Below are 6,749 nucleotides of genomic sequence, written 5' to 3' on the forward strand. Positions count from 1 at the left end.
TTCAATGTCTAAAACAGGGTGGTCCTGGAGCAGATTTACACAAGTAGCTTGAGGGCATAAAATAATCTAGAAGAGGACCTGGGTACTGATGGAAATCAGGATGTGATAAAGTGGCATTTCAAATCAGTGGACAAAGCACGAGTTATTCAGTGATTGGGCTGTAACAGCTGGCAAGACACCTGGGAAAGAATTGTGCTCCTTACATCAAAATACATTTCAGGTGGGTCAAGATCACAACGTGGAAAATGAAAAACGTAATTCACTACCAATAAGTATGGGTGAACATTTCTATCATCTTGGCACAGGGAAGGGCTTTCTAAGAAGAATATAAAAACAAGACTCCATAAAGGAAAAATTTGATAAGTTTGACTATATAAAAACAAAACCTCTGTGTGGGAAAATGAAAAGAAAATGAACCAAGTTAAAAGGTATCAAACTTGTAAAAAATTTCAATATTTATGACAAAGGGCTTAATTTCCCTAATATACACAGAGCTTTAAAAATTACATAAAAGGATCAACAACCCAATAGACAAATATGCATATAAAATGAAGACTGTTGAAAAATAAGTAAAGTACAAACTAGCTTATGATCCAGCCATCCCACTTGTGGGCATATACCCGAGGGAATTAATCTCAAAGAGATACTTGCATTCCCGTGTTCAGTGAAGCATTATTCACAATAGCCAAGATATGGAAACAACCTAAATGTTCATCTATGGATAAATGAATAAAGAAAATGTTATACATAAAAAGAATGGAAGGGCCAGCCCCATGGCCAAGTGGTTAAGTTCTCAAGCTCTGCTTTGGTAGCCCAGGGTTTCACTGTTTCTAATCCTGGGTGCGGACATGGCATGCTGAGGTGGCATCCCACATGGCACAACCAGAGGCACTCACAACTAGAATATACAACTATGTACTGGGGGACTTTGGGGAGAAGCAGCAAAAAAAAAAAAAAAAAAAAAGGAGATTGGCAACAGACGTTAGCTCAGGTGCCAATCTTTAAAAAAACCCAGCAATGGAATATTATTTAGCCATGAGAAAGAAGGAAATTCTGCCATTTGCAATGACATGGATGGACCTTGAGGGCATTATGTTAAGTGAAATAAGTCAGAGAAAGATAAATACTGTATGATCTCACTTATATGTGGAATCTGAAAAGGACAAACTCATAGAAACAGAGAGTAGAAAGATGGTTGCTGGGGTCTGGGGAATGGTGGAAATGCGGAGATGTTGGTCAAGGGATACAAACTTCCAATTTTAAGAGAAATAAGTTCTGGGGATCCAATGTACGTATAGTTAACTACTATATGACATACGTAAAAGTTGCTAAAAGAGTAGATCTTAAGTGTTTTCGCCACCAAAAAAAGGTAATTACATGAGATGATGGAGGTGTTAACGTTATAACTCTATTGTGATAATCATTTCACAATACATATGTGTATCAAATCATCACGTTGTACACCTTAAATGTACACAATGCTATAAATCAACTATATCTCTATAAAGCTGGGAAAAAATCTCTAACATATGAATAACAGTGGTCCCCAAAGTAAAGGGAACAGATGGAGAAGAAGCAACAAGTAAACTAGTAATGAAAGGTAATGTCTTCCCTTAAGGAAAAACCCATCTTTTGCACTGTTAAAGCCTTCATTGGCTTCCAGGCAGTTCTGATAAGAAAAGATATATATCTGGGCATATCCTGGTGAAATCTGTGAACTCCAAGAATTGAGAGCAAATCTCACAGGCATCAGATAGAAAAATAAGTTACATATAAAGAAAAAAAGGATCAGACTACCATTGGACTTCTCATCTCCAGCACTGGGAGGCAGAAGACTATGGAATAACATATCTACAGAGATAATAAGAGAAAAAAAGAATGGCAACCTGAGAATCCTTTATTCAGGCAAGATATTAACTTTCAGGGCAAAAAAGTAAAACAAGATATTTGAAGATACACAAGGTTTTATAGAGAGTATCATGTATGTCCTTCATCTGAGGAAAATCCTTTAGAAAGGACTCAAGTGAAAGAGTAAACAAATCAGAACAAAGAACTCAAAAGAAAGGAGGAAAATGAGGGGAAGTAATATGTGGTAAATAATAGACTCTGAATCCTGTTTTATACATACATATATATGCCCAAGTACACGTACAAGTGAAAGTGTATATATACATATATATGAATACATGTGCAGTAATTAAATACTAGATAATGATAATCTTCCCAGGAATGTGTAAAAATTCTCTAAATAGGATTTTTTTTACTCAAAAGGGACAAACTCCAAGAGAAGTTTAATAATAGTTTAATACTTTTAGTTCCATACTATCTCAGCAAAAATCTAGGAGTTAGGGGTGAAATAATGAGGGAAAGGAAAAGAGTTCCAAATGTCTCATCTTATTGGGGGTGAGGGGATGGCAGAAATGGGGCATCTTGGTGGCGGAAATAGTAGGTACCTTGTTTTCCAATCATATTAGAGAAATAGACTTGTGATTATGAGCACTGCAAGGTGAATGGACCCATTAGGGGAAAAGAGCAACAGAGCCTCCACATCAACAAGAGGAAACGTGAATATAAACTTGATCAACTCAGGAGCCGGCCCTGCGGCAAGTAGTTAAGTTCACACACTCTGCTTCAGTGGCCCAGGGTTTCGTCAGTTCAGATCCTGGGCACAGACCTAGCACTGCTCATCAGGCCACACTGTGGCAGTGTCCCACATAGCACAACCAGAAGGACCTACAACTAGAATATAGAACTATGTACTGGGGGGCTTTGGGGAGAAGAAGAAAAAAACAAAGAAGAACATTGGTAACAGATGTCAGCTCAGGCGCCAATCTTAAAAAAAAAAAAAGAAAACTTGACCAACTCAGAAAAAATTTAAGAAAAATGTCAGTCATTACACTAAATGTGAACAGACTGAATTCACCTATTAAAGACCAGAGGCTGCAGAGAGGGATTAAAAAAGAAATCCAACTAAGTGCTGTTAACAAGTAACCTCAACATAATACAAAAAGAGAAAAGAAAGTTGAAAACAAATGGGTGGGCAAAGTGAAACAAAGTAAATGCAAACAAAGACAAAGCAAAAATTGTGATATTAATTTCAGAGAAAGCAGAATTTAAGGTTAAAAGTACTGAACGTATTAAATAGAGATATTATATAATAGCTAATGCTCAGAAAATTAATAAAGTAAAAAAAAAAGTAAATGTCCAATGCAGCTAGAAGAAACAACAGCCATAAACCTATATATACCAAACAATATTTTGTTTTGTTAGTGCTATCATGTGGATTCCAACTCTTAGCAACGCCTGCGGACAGCCGAGTGGAACCCTGCCTCACCCCCCTGTGCCATCCTCTCATCTTCCGGCGCGGCATCAGACAGTGCTCCACCGCTATCACAGGGTAGCTAAATATATAAAGCATTACCAAATATATAGATTACAAAATATACAGACCATTACAAAACCAAAGATTAAAATATAACAACAATAGGAACATCATACATCTCTTTCAGAATTGATAGATCTAATGGGAAAAAAAAGTAAGGACACAGAGAAATTGAGTAATGCGAACAATAAATACTATTTAATAGATACACAGTAGTATTAGAAAGAAACAATTTTAAGAGAGATAAAGTAACTTTTAATTACTTGGAAATTAAGAAATATACTTCTGGGTAATCCTTGGATTACTAAGAAACTAAGGGGAAAATCACAAAGTTTCCAGGAAGCATAAAAGGGAGAATATTTAATACCAAAACCTTTGGAACACAGCAAAAATCATACAAAAATTTAGAACTCTAAGTCACTTTATTATTAGAGACTAAAGATTGAAAAAAAGGAACTTAAACTCACCTTAAGAAATTAGAATAATGACAAAGCAAACTAGAAAGAGGGAAATTATGATAAGGATAAAAAGTGAAATTAATGCAATAGAAAATAAAAAAATCATAAGTGATCCAAAAATCCAAATGCTGCTTGTGAGCCTGATTTAAGAAAAGTCATAGGAACAAAGTACACAATAGTAAGAATGAGAAAAGAGATACAGCCATCAAAATCAGAATTTTAAGGGAATCCTATATGAAATTCTACATCAACAAATCTGAAACCCTAGAGGACACTGACAGTATCTAGTAAATGTAAATTACTAAAAGTGACCCAAGAATTTTGGGGGAAAAATTAACAGAAGTTATTGGGAAGACGAGTAAAGATCTATCATTGAAAAGGCACTGGGACCAGATGGATTCAGAGCTGAGTTCTATTTAACCTTTAAAAAGCAAATGGGAGGCCGGCCCTGTGGCTGAGTGGTTAAGTTCGCGCACTCTGCTTCAGTGGCCCGGGGTTTCATCAGTTCCAATCCTGGGTGTGGACATGGCACTGCTCATCAGGCCATGCTGAGGCAGCATCCCACATGCCACAACTAGAAGGACCCCCAACTAAAAATACACAACTATGTACCCAGGGGGCTTTGGGAGAAAAAGGAAAAAGAAAATCTTTGAAAAAATAAAAAAATAAAAAGCAAATGGTTGTAGTACCAATTAAACCATGAGGCTCAAATTGTGGTCCATGAACCACTTGTATTACCTGGAGGCTTGATACAAATGCAAATGAATGGATCCAAATTCAGATCTACTCAATCAGAATCACTGGGGGTGGGGCCCAAGAATCTGCTAACCAATCCCCCAGGTGATTCTTTGGTATACCAAAGTTTGAGAGGCAGTGGCCTAAATTGCAGAAAAAGATGGAGAGTTCCTCATTTTACTTTATGGAGCTAGCGTAACTTTAATACGAAAATCTGAAAAAGATGGGTAGAATGAAAAAATTTCATTTATGATGATTAGATGAACAAACTAAACATTAGCAAATAGAATCTAGCAATATATCAAAGGGATAATACGTTATGACTAATGAAGGATTGATTCCACAAGGATGGGTCAATATAAAAAAATCTATCAACAAGGTAAAAATGTATTTGGTAAAATTCAGCAGTTCTATGAATGTACTAAAAAATATTGAATTGTAAGCTTTAAATAGGTGAACTGTATTGTACATGGATTACATCTCAATAAAGCTGTTATAAAGAAAATCTTAGACCTTTGGACAAAGGAATCTTGAGAGGGAAGGGAGAAAGCAGGCGGAACTAAGACTGAATTTTGGGTATGCTGTGGAGAGAGGGCAGACAAGTCAGACTGGAGTCTCCTACTCCTAAATCACTTTACTGGTTTACCTTGAGAGGTGGAAACCAAGAGGTGAACGAGTGGGCGGGGCCAAGAGACGAGGTAGGAGCCAATGGAAAACAAGTGGAACCAGACCCTCCAAGTGGGCGCTGCTCAACTCCTCCATAGTAATCAAGCTCTTTCAACCGCCAAACTAACGCCGTCTCAGCAGGAGTAAATGAGAAAGTCCAGAGAAAAGGGCCCCTTGGACAACAGTTCTTCTCTGACGAGGCACCCCAAACTTCAAACCTCACCCTCACCCCACAACCCTCTCAAGGGCAGCTCACCCTGCATCATTAGGCAATCTGAAATCCTGGGTCTCCCGCTAAGGGCTATCACTTCCTCGGTCTTGTAGGATTTTGTTCATTCAAAAATTTCAAAGCCTAAAGTTGTTCATTGAATTCTCTCATTAATTTTTTGGCATCTCTGCTGCATTTGTAAAAACTAGATTTTTGTTTTTTTGAAGCAGCTTTTGACTTTGTTGATCCCATTTTCTATATCACTAATTTCTGCTACTTAGTATTTTCTTCCTTCTACTTATGTTGGATTTATTCAGTTCTTTTATAAGTGCTTGCTAATAACTGTGTTCCTCTGTCCTTCTAGCCTTCTTGTTCTGGTCAGTGGAATGTAAACAGAAGCGATGTGCTTCACTTTCGGACCTGGTCCGTAAAACTCATTCTCTTTCCCCATCCACCAGCTCACTGGCAAGAACTCCAGAATCAAGAGGAAGGAAGAGCCCCAAGATGAAAGCAGTCTGGGTTCCTTAATGACTGAATGACGTAGAGGCCCCCCACCCTCATTCCAGGCTATACTGTACCATATTTTATAAGCAGGAAATAAAATTTGATTGTATGAAGCCACTGAGATTTTGTATCTGATCTGTTAGAGAAGCTATCATTATTTACCTTAACTAATACAGAAATTATAAATGGTTTCTATCTTTTTTAGTAGTTACCCTTGTAATTTTAACATGCACCCTTATCAAAGTCTGAAGATCAGTATTACATTTATCACACCGCTGAGGTGAATATCTCTAGTGTGTGTTACTGTTGTCCAGTACTTTATGTCAGTTTTTTAACTTTACAAATTAACCGCTGTTTTTATTGCTTTATAGACTCAGTATGTGTTTACATTTACCCACATCACCATCATTTTCTTGGCTTGGCCTTTCTTCTGTCTCAGGTCTCAGATCTTCCTTCTGGGATCATTTTACTTCTCCTTGTAGTACATTCTTTACCAAAGATTTGTGGGTGGAAGACTGTTTTGTCTGCCTGAAAATATGTGTCTTTTGCTCTGTTCTTGCGAAATAGTGTTTGTTGGATTTACAATTCTAAGTCGATAGTTCCTATCTCTTGGCTTCCCCTGCTGTTGATAAGAAACCAGCTGCAAGAGTGGCATTCCGATGTAGGTCATGCCTTTTCTGCCTGATCACTCTTTAGATCTATTTTTGGAGTGCTGCAGTTTCCTTTTTTTTAAATCCTCCTTTGGATATGCTGTTTCCCCAGTCCAAACACTTGTGTCTTTCCCGGATTTTGGAAA

This window comes from Equus caballus, chromosome 10, assembly GCF_041296265.1.
Source record: "Equus caballus isolate H_3958 breed thoroughbred chromosome 10, TB-T2T, whole genome shotgun sequence".
In the NCBI taxonomy this organism is placed as follows: Eukaryota; Metazoa; Chordata; class Mammalia; order Perissodactyla; family Equidae; genus Equus; species Equus caballus.